This window comes from Sturnus vulgaris, chromosome 10 (genome assembly GCF_052056855.1).
Source record: "Sturnus vulgaris isolate bStuVul1 chromosome 10, bStuVul1.hap1, whole genome shotgun sequence".
In the NCBI taxonomy this organism is placed as follows: Eukaryota; Metazoa; Chordata; class Aves; order Passeriformes; family Sturnidae; genus Sturnus; species Sturnus vulgaris.
The window spans coordinates 5,447,497-5,465,811 of record NC_142252.1 but is presented as its reverse complement, the minus strand read 5'-3'; positions in this window follow the sequence as shown (position 1 = coordinate 5,465,811).

Here is an 18,315-nt window from a genome sequence, read left to right as displayed (position 1 = left end):
AGTCTGGACAGCAGGTCCCTCCTTGGGCCAATGGATCCTGGATGGAGAGCTGGCCAAGGATGAGCTGGATGAAAAGTGAAAGGCCAATCGAGCATCCTGTACATCCACATGCATCTCTGCCTTTGGCTCATGCTCTATTCCCAGGATATCTGACCTCCCTCTGCAGCAGGATCTGCATCAGGCATGTGCTGTCCCCAGCACAGCCCCTCTTGCTCGCTGTGTGCTGGCTGCCAGGAGAAACAGCTCCAACCCTCTCCATTCCCACATTGCAGCAAAACCATTCCATTCCCAAGCATGATGGGAGAAAGGCCGATCAAACAGAGCAATTAATTCAACAAACAGTACAATTAAGCTGCGATCCCAGTGTAGTTTCCACCCCGAAACAGAATAAACAGCCTTCCCAGCACGGATAAATAAACTCACAGATGGAGGCTTTTGTGAGTGGCGGAGTTTTCCCTCTGCAGCCCTTCTTGAGAGCACATAAAAACCGCGGAGTACATAAATCTCTGGCTCTCCGTTCTGCTGGATGGGGAGGAAGGAATGGTGCTCCTGCTGTGGGGCAGATGTGTGCTGGCTCGGGAGCCAGGGAAGGGAGCTGCGGGCTCACAAAGGCTGTGCCAGCCGCCTCCTCCACGTCCCCAAGGCCAGCCTTTGCCACAGTCCTGACACCAAACACATGGTGTGAAAAGCTGTGAGGGAGGAGAGTGACCTGCTTCACACTGGTTGGACGCACTTGTTGCTTCAGGAACTGAGGGACAATCCCTGCTTTTGAGCAGAGTTTCAAAACAGCCTGAGCTGGAAGTGGAAAAAGTCGTCTACAGAGCCCTTGGGTACAGAGAGCAGAACAGAGGCTTTCCTCTACCCAAGGAAAAGGGAGGTAAATATTTCCAGGGATGATGCTGATGATGCATGGAGGTGGTGGGATCTAGGCTGGCTGCTCTGACCCTTTCCAAAATCAGCTGGAGACTGTTCTGGGAAAGGCCTTTCCATTACCAGCTGATCTCCATCCTGAGTTATTTGAATTGGTGAAATGTTACCTCCCTTGAGGGCTGGCTGACTGCAGGAACATCAGAGCAGCGTGGGGAAGAAGGATGTGGGAGTTTGAGCTGGACTTGTGTGGGAAGAGCAGCTGGAGTGGAGGTGTTGTGCTGGCATCAGGGATGGAAAGATGGAAAGGGCAGGCTCAGGTTATATTGCAGCTTGCAGGGGATTTGGGGTCGTTTCTTTGAGATGTAGCCAAGAGAGGGAATTGTGCAGTTTAAGAGGTGTGAAAAGCCTGGGTGATGTGACCCTATGGATGTTGTGGGCAGAGAAAGGAAAGGGTTTTTTTTTCTAAGAAAGGCTTTTATGGTGCTGTGTGACCACTGTACTGCTGGGAGAGGCTGTCTGGAGGCCAGGGAAGAGATGGATGTTCCAGGAGAGTGTCACTCTGTGGCCACCCCTCTGCTCAGCCCTGTGAGCAGGCTTGGTGGGGAGCTGGGGGAACTGTGTGGAAGTCACTTACCCAGCTAAACTCCTCCCAAAAAGAGATGAAGCTGAATTCTTTCCTTTTCCTTGCTAGATGTTTGTGTTCCTCTTCTCTCCCTTCTCTTCTGCCTCCTGGATGGATTGCTCAGGATCTCTTGAGCACCCAAAAGGTTTGATTTAGCAGCCAGGATCCCCAGGTGGTGACTCAAGGTGGTGAACCTGGCTGCTGTGCTAATGGTCAAAAGAGCTGGGGAAACCATTTCCAGCCTCAAATTGGGTAAATCCAAACAGTGGGAAGGGTTGTGCTAAAGTGGTTCAAGCTTAGGGATGTTCTGTGCATGGCACAGGGAGTTCAGCACCTGGAGTTTGGGGCAGAAGATATCTGTGTCAGCAGGCAGGTTTCTAGTGCTGTGAAAGTTGTACAGACACGTTGCATTTGGCTCTGATGTTTGCAGCAGGAGGCCTTTTTGTACCAAAAGCCACGTTCCTCCATCTTTACGGAGTTGCCTCAAACACCACTGGTGGACTCTCAAACCCCAATCCTTCATCTCCACTCTTTAAACCCAAGCCTTGTGACTTGGATGGGACCCTGAGCAACCTGCTCTAGTGGGAGGTGTCTCTGCCCAGGGCAGGGGGTTGGAATGAGATGATTTTTAAGGTCCCTTCTAAGCCATTGTGATTCTGTGGTAAGGCTCTGTGTGTGCTGTCACCCGGCCAGGAGTTTCCCAGATACGTTTTCTTGGATTGTTGTCTCCTGGGACTTACCCTGCTGTAACTTCTCTTTCATTGTTGCCTTGGTGTTGCTGTTACCTGTTAGGCAGCAGATCTGATGGTTGCAGAGCAGACTTTCTGAGGCTCCACATATCCTGGGTTGGGTTTGGACTTGGAGGAAGAAGGAAAACATTCCTTTTGTCCTGACTGGTGACATGACATCATGAGATCAGAGCTCTTCCACTTCCAAATAGGAAACAGCTGCCATTGTGCTCATTCTCCAAGAGCTCCCAGGACTGGCCACCCTCCAGCTTCCTGCAGAAACACCCTTCTGCTTGCAGGGAGCCAGAGGTGAGCCAGCTGCTGTGACCCTGCCCTGTCCCCAGCGCTGACACAGCCAAACCCCAGGATGCAGGACAGGAGACTCGGTGTCACCAGGCCAGGGTGTAAACCACAGCTGGCTTGGGCAGCTCAGCAAGGGAATGCCACGTCAGGTTTTGAAAGCAGATGTGCTCCGAGCTGGCCACAAAAAGGTCATTGTGGCTGTGGCTCCCTGGTGCTGAGCTAAGGAGTTCCAACAAGGAGCAGAGTACTTGGCTTGGAGCTCCTCTAGTTTTCCTGCATGACTTCTGGTCATCTCCAATGAGCTCAGCTCTGCTGTGAAAAGTCATATGGCCATGCTGTGTCCCATGGGCCTCTTCAGCAGCTTCGTGAGTGTTAACTTCATTCCACTTCTCATCAGAAATCTCCCTCAACTGCAGCTCTTGATTTTTCAGGACAAGGGTCTTACTCAGTGGGAATGCTCTCCATGCAGAGAGGCCCTCCCAGAGTGCAGGCAAACAGGCACCAAACCTGGCCTGGGTTCATTTCTTGCAATGTGGCAGGGAGGGGATGCCACTGCTGCTGCCCAGCTTTGTCCTGGTGGCCCTCAAACTGAGGGGGAACCTGGAAGCTGCCAAGGGCCTGGCTCAGAAAGAAGCTGTTCTGGCCACTCTGTGGACAGTGGTTTGGCTGGTATTTTGGCAGCCTCTGGTGGGTCTTAAAAGCTGTAATTGTTCTTGGAGTGTCCTGAGCAGGGCCAGGAGTTGGACTCTGCTCCTTTTGGGTCCCTTCCAATTCAGGTTCTTCTGTGGTCCTTGGAAAGGCTTTAGCATTAGTTGGATACCAGTGTCCTGGATGATACCTGGACAGAAATCCTGCTGGATCATGGCCCAGGTCTGCCCTGAATCACCTTGGTGTCCCAGGGGGGTTTACCTGTGTGCAGGTGCTGCGTGGTCAGCACCATCTCCTTGAGCTGAGCCAGGCTGGAGGCAGGGCAGGGATGGGATCTGGCTCTGCCTGCTCTGGCCCAGCCTGGAGCAGGATCCCACAGCACAAATCCAGAGGGGGTTGCTTTGCCCCCTTTGACAAGTCAGCCGTGGTTTCTCTTGTCATTTACAAACCTGGGGCTCTCTCAGTGACTGCTGTCACTGCTCCATGACAAAATGTGTTTCCCTTGCTGGCGTCCCTTTGCAGAGATCTCCTAGACAGAATGTTTGTACTCATTGACATGGAACAAGCTCAGTGGGAATGAAATCATTTATAAAAGTCACGAGAGCCTTTGGTTATTGGCGCTTCATTTCCTGCCACGTTCACCGAGTCGCAATTAACACCGACCTGAAATATTGCACAGGGCTCTTTGTCCTGCCTGCCCTCTTTCATCCCTCCCTTCCTTTTTTCTTTCCTCATTTCCTTCCTTTCTGAGCTGGACATGTGTCTCCATTTTCACCCATTTTTTTCCTCTCTTCACTCATTTTGTTCTCAGTTTCACTCTCTTCCCTTCTCTTTCTGCTTTTTGCTTCTTTGCTTCTCTTGTCTCTTGTATTCTTCTCTTCCCCTTGCTTTATTTTCCCTCAATATTTAAACCCAGGCAAAAAGCAAATTATTTATGAAGGACTGTAATTTATGATGCATTCTTAATGTCTTGGAAGACACAGATAATTTATTTAATGAGTAAAGACACAATAATTCACAGATGATGATTCCAGTCAGAAAATTAGTTTCATTAATTTGCTGTAAATTCGCTGCCTTGATTTAGTGCACAAGGAGTTTCTAAAACACCATGAAAATCTTTGGCATGGTGGGTTTTTTTTGTCATCACTGGACCAGTGTGGAAGTCTGCTGGCTTTCCCCCTCCTTGCTGGCTCTGTCACACTCCTGCTTGTGCCCTCCCAACAGCGAGCAGAGACAGCTAAAACATTTCTTTTCCACTGTATGTGTGAGGAGGCTGAGGAGGAACAGGGATGGAGGTGGAATTCCCATTCCAGGAGGTGATAAAACAGGCAGCAGTCTCAAAATGTTTGTTTTGCAAAGCCACATGCTGTTCCCCGAGCTTTTGCCTGGGAAGTTGGGTTCTACGAGAGAATAAAAAAGTCAGTTTCCTTTTTTTAATAGAGTATAAAAGGTACTTTTTCAAATAAATTTCAGCACAGACTATTTTACAGGAGATTCTTGCTGATAACTGCAGTCTATATAAATATTATAGGAAACCTATAGAAGTGATTAATGGTGTACTATTGATCTAATCTGATTTAACTAAGTGTTTGCATCATGCCTTATTAATCACAAATAATGGGGCTCCAAGGACACCTTGCAGAATCAGGGCTTTACTCTTCACAGCACTCAGTGTCCACAGATTCTGGCTGTATCCTGCTGGGACTGCTGCAGTCCATGGAGATTCCTCAGGGACCAGTTCCATACAGTATTTCATGGTTTTATTTTAAAACAGCTCTACCAATAGTGCTCTCTCAGTTGTACATCCATGAATTGACCTGGCTGGATGGGATTCATCCCAGAGTACTGAAGGAGCTGGAGCACGTCCTCTACAAAGGCCTTGGGAGGTCCCAGCTGACTGCAAGCCAGCCAGAATTATTCCCATTTATGAGGAGGGCACGAGGGAAGATCCAGGAGCCTACAGCCCTGTTAGTCTAAGCTCAGTGCCTGGGAAAAATAAAATGGAGAGGATCACACTGGGCACTATTAAAGGTGTTTAAAGGACAATAAAATCATTAGGTGCACACAACATGGATTCACATTCCTGCCCAGCTCTGTTCAATATTTTTATCAGTGATCTGGATACAGGAGCTGAATGCACTGTGAGTGAGTTTGCTGATGATAATAATCTGGTAGGTGCTGTTGACTGTTGAGAGGGACAAGAGGACTGGCAGATCTAATAATAAACTGGGAGGGGAATGGCTGGAGAGCAGCCCTGCAAGAAAGGTTTGAGGGGCTGTGTGGCAGCAGCTGCACAGGAACCAGTGGAACCACAGGGGAAAACCACAGCCTGGGCAGGGAAAACACAGGGGGTCAAAAAAGATGGGTGTCCCTCTGTGTTTAGAAGTGGTGCTCCAGTGCTGTGTCCAGTTCTGGACTCCACCATTGGAAAAGGATGTTCAGGGACGTGAATATGGGTGGTTGAGCACTGGAAAAACCTCTCTGTGTTTGGAAGAACCTTCCTGGAGAGGTGCCTACTGCTCCAAGTGGTTAAGGGACATTTGGGCAATGCCCTTAATAACATATTTCAAGTTTTGGCCAGCCCTGAAGTGGCTCTTGGATGAGATGATGGTTGTAGGTTCCTTCCAGCTGAGCTGTTCTGAGTTCCACCTCAGTGGCTGCAGGAAGAAGAGTCTGGTAAGGATGGGGCTTTGCTGGAGGATAATTCTGCTGGCACTAGTGGTAGTGTAAGGAACAGAAATCTGAGCACAGGGTGGATCCTGTTTCCTCATTATAAGCTGAGGAAGGGAATAAGCTGTTTTTGGGATTTATGTTCTGGGTATCTAATTTCTGTGAGATTCCCCAGATAAACTGCATCTGCTATTTGCACTCATTGCCTTCCCAGATAATTCCTGTTAAATGTATTTCCCCTTGATTTTGCCTGGTGCCTTGTGTGTTTTACCACAGTTGGATTGATATAAGAACGGCTTGAAAAGATGTTTTAGAAGGTTATAAATGGGCATCAGAGTGGGCCCATCCTGCCCCTCCCTGCTTGCTATCTACAAAATCCTGTACAAAGGGTTGCACAGGGCTGTGCTTGGCTTGTGGCAGGTGGAAATGTCCTTTTCTGCTGGGGTAATAAAGTGAAAGCCTCCAGGAATTTGGGAAAATGCTTGAAAAGTGTGTGTGTGTGTGTGTGTGTGTGTGTGTGAAAAATTTGATTATACGTCCAAAATCTTTTGAAAAATAAGTGACGTTGGGTGAGGTTTGATTGAGCCACTCTTCCAGGTCCTCTGAGGAGTATAATCAGTGGGAGCACTCAGCAGGAGCTGATGGAGAGGAGCAGAGGAAGATTCCTTTCAAGACAAGGTCCTGGAGGTCTGTCACTAATTTGCTGCCCATTCTTGTGCTTTTTGAGCTTCTGAAAACCCTTTCCTTGCTTGTATCATGCAAGCCCCTTGCTCCTCACAAGGGTGGCTTCTCACGGGCACTTGTGCCATGCAAGCCATGACAGAAGTCGTGGTGCTGTTCAGCAGAGCCTCTGCTGGAGTGAGGGATGTGCAGGTCAAGGACGTTGTTACTCAGGGTTATCTCATGCTTGAATGTTTTTTTGGTAGAAGTCTGAGCCCCAGTGGTTCAGTTTTGGCCTGGCAGAGCCTTGCATAACTTGCAGGTGCTTCTCAGGAGTGTGTGTACCTGTGGCTGACCCTATTGTGCTTCTTAGATGCTCAAGAGCAGCCTGGTGTGAGCAGAGCTGGATGAATGTCCATGATCCAGCCTTGGCTGCTGCCTTGGGAACAGGAGCCATCACATCTTGACATGTCCTGAGCCCACCACTTTACTGTTTTCCAGCAGGACAGTAATGCTCCCATCCTTTCCAACCCTGCTTTCTTTGGGAACAGATGGAGGCTTCCCTGTGCCAGGGGACCCTTGTGTGCAAGGGCTGTGCATCCTGGAGCCTGCATGCTGAACTGCAGAGGGGGGTGGGATGCAAGAAACTGCTCTGCATTTCCACTGCATGGCTCTTGAACCCAAACCTGCCCTCTGTGTGAGGGACCTGTGCTGGATGTGGGATTTGCTTGTTTGAAATTCCAGTCTTGTGAAGGGCAGGGCTAAATGGTGGGAACTAATGGTGCAGGCCACCATTGTCTGGTGATGGCTGTGGGTTCAAAACCTGCTCACAGCCCGGGAGAGAATAATTTTCATGCCCTTGGCTCTGCTGCTGGTCATGGATCACTCACCCTTCCTTACTAGCAGCCAACACAATGTGAGCGATCTGCATTGTTTGTTAGAGGAGCAGGAAAAAGATCTTGGCAAAGCTTGTCTTGCAGGGGATGAGTCCTCCCCAGGTGCTGTCTCGAGTGTACACTGAGTGTTCCAAACCTCTGCTTGGAGTTTGACACATGAGGAATGAGTGTGTCAGGCTAAAACCTCTCCTCTTCCCTGGCAGTGGTTGAGCAGCTGAGCAAACACAGGAGCAGCTGCTCACACGTTCCTTGGCTCTTCTCCTCCCTGGAATGTCCCCTGGACATCTCTGAGCCTCCAAAGTGGTGCCAGCTTTGACCTGAGTGCCAAACAGCCTTTGCCTCTGGCCAGGGGTGTCCAGCTGGGGGGACTGTCCCTGGCAGAGGCTGGCACTGCCCACCCTGCTGTGGGGCACAGGGGCAGCAGCAGGGGTGTCTGTGACTTCTGTCCCTTGGGTCCTTGATGTGTGACTTGGATACTTGGTCACAGGCCAGCCCCTCTTCTCCACAGGGGTCAGCAGAGGTGCTGGGTTTGAGTTTTCTGTGGAAAATGGGATGAAGTGCTTTCCCCCTGCACCTGCCAGCACTGTGGCCTGTTTGCTACAGCCAAAAGCAGCAGGTTTTGTGACTCCTGCCTAATGTCACATTCCACTGCTCTTGCCGAGACAAGGGCTCTATCCCTTATCCTGAGCTGATAACAGGGAGCTGTTTCACTCCTAGAGGAGTGCTTGTCCTTCAGTTTGTTTTATGCTGCTCTTGGTCTAATTTGAGTTCTGGAATAAAACCGCTGTTTTCTTAACACCAGGACAATCTCATCCTGCCTCTTCCCTGAGCACCTCTTTGTCCCCTGTCCCTGTGTGCCACTCTGGTGTCCCAGGAGTTGTTTTTGCTGAGCTGCCTGCAAGGGCGCATGGGCTGTCTCTGAAGAATTGCAGCAATTAATTACTTTTTAATTATTATTTTTCTTTTTTTTCCCCCCTTCAGCTGTTTTAGAATCTCCTTTCTCAAGGTGGCACAGCACAGGCTTTGGTGGTTGTGCCAGTGTCCTCAGCACTTCCCTGGGGTTTTTCCATTTGGAGGCATTTCCCCTGTTCCTCACAGATCCTGCTGCATCCCATCACACCAGCCAGGTACAGTGGCCTTTCTTTTGGGTGGCTTTTGCTTTTCCAGCTGGCATAGCAGAAACTGCTAAGAAGGCACAGAAATTGCTTCCCCTTCCCTGTAACTGCTGGGATCTGCTGTTCCTCCTGGGAACTCTGGCTTTGCTGGAGTCTCTTGCCTGGAAAAAGGACTCGCCACCCCCTAGAGACATCAGGCTGAACTGGGAACTGGAGACACAGAGTCCTGCCTGCGGCTGTCCTTGTCCCAGATGGAGCAGATGATCAGGCAGGCTCCCTGGGAAAGGTGCTGGCTTGCCTGGATCCCAGGTGGAGAGGAAATAGCAGCGCCCTGGAGCTGCTCAGGCTCCCTGCTGAATGCGAGTTCACGTCCTGAGACCTTTTCCAAAGCATGAAGAGGAAAATCTGCCTGGGGCCGTGGGGAAGCAGTGAGTCCACAAAGCAATCTGCTTGTGTTAATCTCTCACGGCACAGCATAATCGAGCTCAGCCCCAGAAAAGTGCTGGGCAAATATTGGTGTCTCTTTTTTAAAACTTGTTACAGAAGCTGGAGCTTATCATGCTCTCTGAGCTAGTGTCTGCTCCTGTGGGACAGTCTGGCTGTCTTCCTGATGCCTCTGGTAAATGGGAATGCCTAGCTTTATTTGGATTTTGCACTCTTTTCCTTGCTATTACTGGATTTCCCTATTAAAAGCTGTCCTGGCTAACTGCTCCCCACACCTTCCACCCATAAAAATCCCGGTGCAGAGGCTCCCAGGGGTGCCCTGGTGGGGTTACAGCAGGGCTGCCCTCTGCAAACACCAGGCTCTGGCAGCTGCCAGGCTGTTCCTCCCCATTGTGCAATGAGGGGAAAATGGAAACTGCTTCTCCCACGGCAGCTTTGCGACCTGGGAGCTCATAAAGGCGAGAGCACTTTTAATTATGAGCTTGTTCCGATTATGCCCAGGCTTTGTTTCCTCCCACGGAGCGGGCCAACCCTCTGAGGTCAGGATGAACTTTGGATACAGAACTTTTGGCACTTGCAGTTAGGAAAGCTGGAGAGTTTCCCTCTCCTGAAGCCAGGCACCTGCAATGTGTGATGCATGGCTCCCCCGAGGCCAGTTCTCCTGGCCATAGCTCTGCTGAAAGCAGAACAAACACATTTGTTTCTGGACACAAAACAGCCTTTCTGTCTCCCCTGGCTCTGCAGTGCCCCTGTTCTCCTCCCGGCTGGGAGATGGAAGAGATGATGGAGCCTTTTGGTAAAGCTTCTCATCCTAGGCTTGGAGTCGAGATTTCTTTAGCTAGACTCTCTCCTTACACCCTGAACTTGAGCTGACTTGAAAATGAACTCTGAGCCCTCTCTGGAAAGGGAAAGGAGCGCCTGCAAGGAGAGGTTCAAGCTGGGGTCTCCTTTCAGCTCCCCTCTCCTGCTGACTCTGTGTGGAAAATGACAGCTCAGGTGCCAGGAACCTTGGACAAGGGGTCTGTACCGGAGCCATGAGGGAAAATTTAATTTTATTCTGGCTTGGAGCAGGATTATTGTGGAGTGTTTCAGGGTACTGCATCTCTGTCTCGGCACTGTTGCCCTCTGTTTGTTGGATGCCAGTACAGCTGTAATGGTTATGGCCAATTAATTAGAACCACTTCCCCTTGTTTTCCCCTTATAAATCACTTCCTCTTTAGTCAGCCTGCGGAGAAAACAAGGAGAGAGTGAAACAATCTGAAGTAAAATATGAAGCTCCCTTTTATTCCATATTTCAGACAAAGGCAGGCTGTGGGACAGGCAGGGAATGGGCTTTCTGAGCCAGTGCTCTGTGAATTCACACTCTCTTTATGAGCCTCTTCAGTGCATGGAGTGAAGTTTTTAATGGCTGTGGCTGCTCACTTTGAATGGCTGTGAAGTCTGGGTCACGGCAGAGCAGTGTAAATTCCCTTCCTCTTCACTGCCATCGGAATTAGCTTTTTCCAAAGTGCAAAGCCTGATGAGGGAGGGCTGGCTCGAAGCTTGGCCATGATGAGGATCTTAATCACAGTTTTCACTCTGATTGTGAAGGAAGAGCTGGGTGCTGCTTTTGGGTGTGTTTGGCTTCATTTAAAGCCTTTCTAGAAGTTACCTTTGGCCAGCTGCCCCACTGCCTGGAGGTGTCACCTCCACTCTCCATGGAAAATGGACCAGACTTGGTGGAGCTGAGGCTGGGTGGGATAAATCTGGGCTTTTGTACTTGGCTGCTCAGAAGGTTTGTGTGATCTTGGCTTGGGCTCTTTGCTGTCCCACCTGAGGGGTCCCATCCATGGGTCTGTCCCTACAGAAGGTCCCAGGAATTAATGTGGTTTTGTCTGTAAAGATTTCAGGGTGAGATGGGTGTGGATTTCCCCCATGGCCAGCCTGGTGGGTGGATGTGATCCATGATGCTGAGTGGGCACAGGGGAAAGAACCAGCCCTGAAACTCTGCTTTCCAAAGATCTTTGGGTGGGTCAGCTCAGAGAGCTTGGCCAGCACTGCCTCGAGGTGTGAAATGATCCCACGGGCTCCTGATCCCACCCAGGCACCGTCCTTGGTTATTGTGAGATGCAAGTGCTGGGAAAAGGGGAAGGGGCCTCAAGTTGTACCACGGGAGGTTCAGCTTGGATATTGGGGGAAATTTCTTCACTGAAAGGGTGGTCAGGCACTGGCACAGGCTGCCTGGTGGTGTTCAAGGCAGAAGTAGATGTGGCACTTGGAAACATGGGCATGGTGGGATTCGGATGAAGGTTGGATTTGATGATCTTGAAGGCTTTTCCAACCTTAACAATTCAATGATTCTCTGGCCAGAGCTTTTCCCAGCTCTTTCACGCTGCAGCTGTGCTACTTTGTTCTCCAGAAGTTGTTCTTTCCAGCCTTTGTTGGCTTCCCAGATACCTTTGCAAGCCTCCTCCAGCTAAGGCTGAGCCATGCAGCCATTCCTTCTTTCCAAACCTTTCATCAAAGTGGAAGTCTGGGCACTGTGAGAACTACACTGTTTCTCTTTTATCCCAAATTCAGAAACCTTAAACAAAATAGCCCCTTGGCATTGTTCCTAGGAAACCACTCAGCAGGCAGTTGGAAATAATCATACAGATAATTTACTTGAACACTGCCCATAGGCACATTTTAGTCTTCTCCTCTATTTCTAAAGAAATTGGAAAGAGGGGCAATGTTACTGTCTTTTGAGAAATAATAGAGGCCCAGGGTTGCACAGGCAGCAATTCTGGAATTTCTTTTGTAGCATTACAGGAAAATTAAAAGAAAAAAAGAAAGACCCAAACCTCAACCTGCAAGCAAAGGTAAGCAAGCGAATTCTGTTCTTTTTTCAGATAGAAAAAAGTTCATTGACAAGTTTTTTCTTTTATGCAAGTATCCATCCAGAGGCTATTTTGAGTGCTAGTGAGAGATCTTATTAGGCTCTTGTTTTGAAGAGGGATTAACAAAAGTTTGGGAGGGAAGTAGATTTTGGCTGACATGCTTATATTGTTGCAGTCTTCCCCCCTTCCAAAGTTTTCATCTTCCAAAACTACAGATTTTAATTAAAAAAAAAAAAAAAAAGGGGGGGGGGAATTCTCGGCCTTTCAGCTCTGCAGCACATACAGACAAATAAATTAAAAAGTGGGAGAAGTGGAACTAACCCAATAATCCGTGAAAACCTAATTTCCCTCACAAGCGTCGCTGACGCAAACGTCTCCCCTCTCCCTTCCCCTTCTCCAGTTCAGGGGCAGTGATTGGAGAAATTGGCTAACAAGATCAGAAATTTAATTACCGTTCTGCCTCCCCTTCCCAAGAAATTGGATGTCACACTTCCTTGTAGCCTGTTTTGAAGACGTGCTGGGGCTGGTGTTCACATGACTTGGACCTGACTCCCTACCCTCTCCCTCCGCTTTGCTCCCCCTATTCCACATGGAAATATCCCTGGATTAGCTGAGATGTGAGAGGCCATGGGTGCACTGGAGGACCTTGCTGGGTCTAAACGGAGCCAGTTTGGGTTCCTGGTGTTGGAGGGAGCATCAGAGGGGAGAGAGCAGGAGTTGGGATGTGCCATGGAGCAACACCTCCAGGTGCTTCCCTTGTCTCCCTTTCATGCTGGAACAGGCAAAGGGAGCGGACAGGGTCAGAGATGGCTCCAGAAAAAACAGATATTTGCTCTAATATTTCTCCATCTGGTTTTATGCCTGGGCCACAGACAGCACAAAGAAGAGTTTTCCTGTCTGTTCGAGCTGTCTCAGATCTACACTCCCAGTTTTTCCCTCGTTGCTCCCAGGCTCAATCTTTTGCAGGGTTCCTGTGGATGCCGAGGAGCACAGCCTGTCTCTGTCTGGCTGTGGTGAGGGTCTGGCAGGGCAGAGATGAATGAGGAGCAGAAGAGAGGAAACATGGCTCGCTTTGTAGTGTCACTTCTATCACCAGGAGGGATCTGGGACGTGTAATTAGCTGAAAAAAGGAGTCTGTTCTACATAACACAGGCCTGCTGTCCCCAGCCCAGCAGGCCGGGTGACCCAGCCTTTGGTCTCCTGGCTGGCAATGTCACCAGAGTCCCCTGGCAGCACAGCAGCCTCGCTGGAGACAGATGCTCTGTTTATTTTCCCATTTGTATTCCCAGCGTGTCCCGCACTGTGCTAACTGTAAGCCTGGCTTAGAAATTCCCTGCAAGCACCTTATCAGATAATGAATAATGATTTATTGAACATATGGGTAAACAGCACAGATAAGATATAAATATACTTCTGAAGAGCAGTTGCATTTGTAAGGATCTGTACCAAACCCGCCCCGTGGATTCCTGCTCCACTTCCAGCTGCCACAAAGGCACCTCCTGCTCAGGCTGCTGTGCATCCCTGCAGGTCCCCATCCACGGGGGACAAACAAAGGGCAAGGGGCAAGGGGCAAAGTCACCTGCCAGGAGATACCCAGGGAGGTGTAGGCATTAATTCACTCTGGCTGGAGGAGCCAAGCTGAAGCATAAGAAGGCTGCAGTACTCGAGCCAAAATTTGAGTTTTGATTTGATTTTAAACAAGATTGAAGACTTGTTCACCCACTCGAAACAAAGCAAGGCTGTGTTGCTTACACAGCTAAACCAGGGTGAAGACAAGAGGCACAGCTGCTCTGTGACCATGAGCTGAGACCCCAAACCTGTGGGAGGGGTGGTGTTGGCTTCTGGAAAATGGGTTCCTGGCACTGAACCCTGCCAGGTGCACAAACCAGCCTGCTGGTGTGCTTGGCCATGCTCTGCCTCCCTGTCAATGGATTCTCTGCAGCCTGCAAAGAGCAAAATCAGCTCTGTTAACAGATGGGTACCTGATTTTTGTGCTGTGGCTGCCTCTGGAGGGAGATGGAAGGCAGGATCCAGCTGTAAACTCAAGGATATGATATGAATGTGGTGACAAATGCTGTTTGTGCTGCCCTGGGCTAGAAAGACTCGCTTATCTTTCCTTTTGGAGCAAATCATTCCCAGCAAACACCATCTCAGAGACCATCCTCAGTGAAATGAATGGCTGCCCATGTGCCCACGTTGAGTCTCCCCCATCTTTGTTGCTGGGTTTGCTGGTGGAAAGCCCCTTGGAGATCCAGCACTGTTGTTTTCAGGGTTGTCCAGGAGTTGTGGTAACTCTCCACCCCTGCTCATCCTCTGTGCATCATCTCCTGTGTGGCACCCATTGCCTCAGGTGATCTCTCCCACCTGCCAGGTGTGTGCAGCTCCTCTCTGCAGCAGAGTGGGGGGAGTTGGCAGCTTGGATTTATTCTCCCTGCTGCCCTTGAGAGCCACTCCTCTGCTCTGTGGCCAGGGAACCTGCCATCAGCCAGCCAGCGTTATTTGCAGCCCTTCCAAGGTCGTGGATAAATGATAGCTGTGCTTTTCTCTCTGTTTAATCATGGCTCACCAAAGGCAGGGATGTTCAGATCCTTTAAAGCAGAGGAAATTCAAACCTCACTGGGTGGGCTGGTAGGATGTGAGGGGTTCTGAACGACCTGGCTGACCCTGAGACGTCAGAACTCAGCCTGGCGTTTTGGGGGTTGTGATGTCCGCCTGGACAAATGGATAGAGACAATTCTGGGCTGTTCAAGCTAACGTGGGATAATCCTGTGAGATGCAGAGGGGGGACAGTTCAAGAGTCCTCTGTGATCATCTTTTGGGTGCAGGAGGCTGGTGCAATTGATGAGTGTGGGAATGCTGTTAGATGGGGTTTTCCATCTTTGCTCCTGCCACCTGTGAGCACAAAGATGTTTTTCTTTTCTATTGCTCTGCAATAGTGGTTGGGGCATTGCTTTCCTCGAGGCTTTTGTGGGGACTTGGGGTATCATTTCCTTTTTTGATCTGGAGATTTTTCAGTGATTCAACTTCCCTCTTGCTCCCTCCTGGCTGTGCTTTATCCCAGCATGCCTGGCTCACCATCCTGTGACTTCTGGGCTAAAAGGTAAATGACAAAAGCCCAGGGTCAGGAGCCTGATAAATCTTTGTGATCCAATCTGTTGGTGAGTACAGCCACGGAGAGAATTCGATTTGCATACATTTCCTACCCGGAATTCTTCTGGAGCTCTTGGGAGTCACCATAGCTAACACAGGCTCTGAGCTGTGGGGTTTATGTGCATGCAGAAACTACCCCCACTTGCTTTCTTGGAAAGAGATTTACTGGAGCGTTTTTTGTCTTATTGTCCACCTTCCTCCTCCTTTCCTTGCCCACTGGGGGATTTTGTGCTGCTGTGGAGACTCTTTGATCTGAGTTAATTCTTTGATGAAGCTTCACAAGACAATAGGAAAACAGAGCACTGCTCTGGGGAGAATCCTTCCTGCTCAGAAAGAAAAAGGTGAGAGTCGTGCTGGCTTAGTGGGTTGGTGCAGCCCAAAGGCAAAGAGCCTCCCGTGCTGCTCTGGGGGCTGTACTTCAGTGGTGGACACCAGGATGGGCATTCTGCTCTGAGCTGGGGGGAAATGTGGGAAAGGCTGGATGCAGGAGGGTTGTTTGGATCAGCAAGGGGGGAATCAGGGTGGGTAATCATCAAAGAGAGCGTGGGGAGTTGTCCCATGGGGACATGGGCGCCATGGGCTTTCCTTGCTCCAGGAAGAGGTTTGGGGATCTGTGGTGGGGACAGCCCCGTGGCCTGGGCCAGTTTGGAGTGCAGCCCTTGCTGTGTCTCAGCCAGAGCCAGGGCTGCTCTTAGAGGCATGTCAGGATGTTTTTAAGCCCAGCTCTTCTTTCCCAAGGCTGTTGGCTTTCCCATACAAATCGGAGTGGATGTAGCCATGGATTTGACTCCTGTAGCTGCTCCTCGCCTTGGAGAAGCACCCTCCAAACAGAGCCGTGTGTGCCAGGGACCCTGGAACCACGGGATCAGCTCCCGTGGGAAAGTCACCGAGCTGCCTCTCCTTGGTGTCTCCTCCTTCCCCTTCCTGTGGCTGCTGCCCTGTTAATTGATTGCTCCCCTGTTCAGCCCTTCCTTGTGGAGCTGAATGAGCCAAGTTAAAGCGAGAGCGGAGAAAGGGAGCAGCGATTCCGAGCACTGGGCTCGCATCTGAAAGATTACAGCACAATCTAATGAGCTCATTAATTTCATTTCATTAACCAAACACTGCTTGTGGAGAATGGCAAATATTTAAAGAAGCGCAGCAGGGTCAGAAACACATTTAATTAATGTTGTCACGTGGTGCTGAGAACAGGAGGGGGGAATAAATCCCGATGCCATACATTAACATCCATGGTGACTTCTCTTTTATATTTAATGTGCTGCTTGGGTGAAAGGCCTGCCTGGCTCCTGTGAGCACAGTGCCTGAGCAGCTGAGTGTGTTTCCCCTTCCTCCCAGGGTCCATGGAAGCCTGGCAGTGCTGCTATCCCGTTTAGCAGATAGACAAGAGGAGGGGGCTCCATCATGGGGTTCATGGGGGGTGATGCTGGTTTCTCTGTGGTCCTTCTCCTTTTTAGGCCATGCCTACTGTGATTATCACACTAAACCAGTGATACCCTGAGCTCAGCTTCCTGTTCAGCCAGCTGGGCACTGTGAGTGCCTCAGTGGGAGCGGAATCCAAAGTGCAAAAAAATGACAGAGAAGAGAGAGCTGAATCCTCTCTCAACCCCTTTGAAGTTTGGTGCACTTGGCTGTTTGTAGGGACTGGTATCAGTCACAGAGGTTACAAAGTGGGTTCTCATCCCCTTCTCCCCCATCTCTAAGGGAATTTGGATCCGGTTGTTTTTTTGGCACAAACTCTCTGCATGCTTATTAATCTGTTGTGGAGGTGGGCTTTGCTAAAATCTCATTTTGATGTGGGGGAGGACATCTCATTTGTGGTTCTTCCGTTAGGGCTGCTGTGAGGCATCTGAGAAAAACTACAGATTGCTTTTCTGATTGTCCTGGTACACTCTGCTTCTTCGGGAAAATTGAATTAGGATGGATACCTGGATTGCACCTGAAGGTCTGGGTTTCTCACTGGCAAATTATTTCTGTGGTTCCAGTTCAAGGAGCATCCCAGCTAAAACAATCTTGGAGGGAGTGGAGCTGGTTTTTTACCCTGGAGTCTGGCAGTGCTCTCGTGTTTCTGTGTGCACTTTGTGACATATTGGATACTGTTAGCTCTGCTGAAGGGCTCTGCTGTTGAGAGGGCCAGGAGATGGCCCTAATTTAGGGTACATGGTCAGCTGAGCTTGCCTGGGATCTCAGTAGGGCCAAGAGTGTGGTACCATGAAAATCTGCTTGGCCAAGGAATTATAAAATCAAACCTGCCTCGGGGGACCCCTTCATCCTGCCAGCACACCTTAGGGCTTCACCCATTCCTTTGCAAGCCTCTCCTGGGAGCAGGGCTGTGTCTGTGTGGGCAGGACCACTTTTCCCTTGTGATGAAAGCAAATGCCCTGTGCTTGGCAATATCCCTGCGTGTCCATTCCAGCAGGTAATGCAGGATTGATGGTGGGGGGACTCCAAAGCAGGGGTGCAGCCTTGCTGGGCAGGTGGGGAGCAGGCAGGGCTGGGGGAACTCTCATTACTTCCATAGCTGGAGGAAGCTGCTGGGCTCAAAGGCTGAGCATAAATTGTCCATGATTTAGTCCTTCAGTGACAGCTTTCTCCTCAGAGTCTGGCACTTCCACAGGCAATTCCATGCAGTAGGTGAAGGCAAAGAGCAGGAGGAGCTGGTGTCCTTTGGCTCTGCTCTGTGGCAGCTCTCCCATTACCCCATCGCTCACCCCTCGCCTTGTCATTACATGATTCCTCTTTATTGCAATAAAATGAAGCTGTGCTTCGAGCTCCCGAGTTCATCCTCCAGCATGCAGCACTAACCTGGGTGGCTCGAGGCCAGGTGCTTCTGACAGGCTCAGCTGCTGGGAGCAGCTCTGGCAAAATCCTGCTGCTGGGATGGAGGGGTGGGTGGTGACCTGGGGACAAGAGGTCTCAGCACCACTCTGGAAGAACTCACAGCCTTGTGTGCCAACAGAATGAGGGATTTGTCCCCCTGTGCTGGGGACCCAGCAGTGCAGATGGCCCCCAATGAGGGATTTGTCCCCCTGTGCTGGGGACCCAGCAGTGCAGATGGCCCCAGTGGCATCCCTTGGGGAATGCCAAGGGTTGGCTGCTGTTACTGTTCCCTACAGAAGAGCCCTCAGTGCCCATTGCTGCATTAGGGCTGGAGAGAGGCAGAAACACCTGGTGTGGGTTCCTGGTGGTTGTTTGGGTCCAGCCTTTCAGCTCAGCTCGAGGGAGAGCAATGGATGAGCAGAGCCTGTGTCTTTGGCTGGCAGCTGATGTCCCAGGGAGCCCTGGAGCCTGTGCTGGATGAGTGTGACTGGTGCCCAGGAGGCAGAGAGTGACAATTTCCATGGTGAGGGGGTT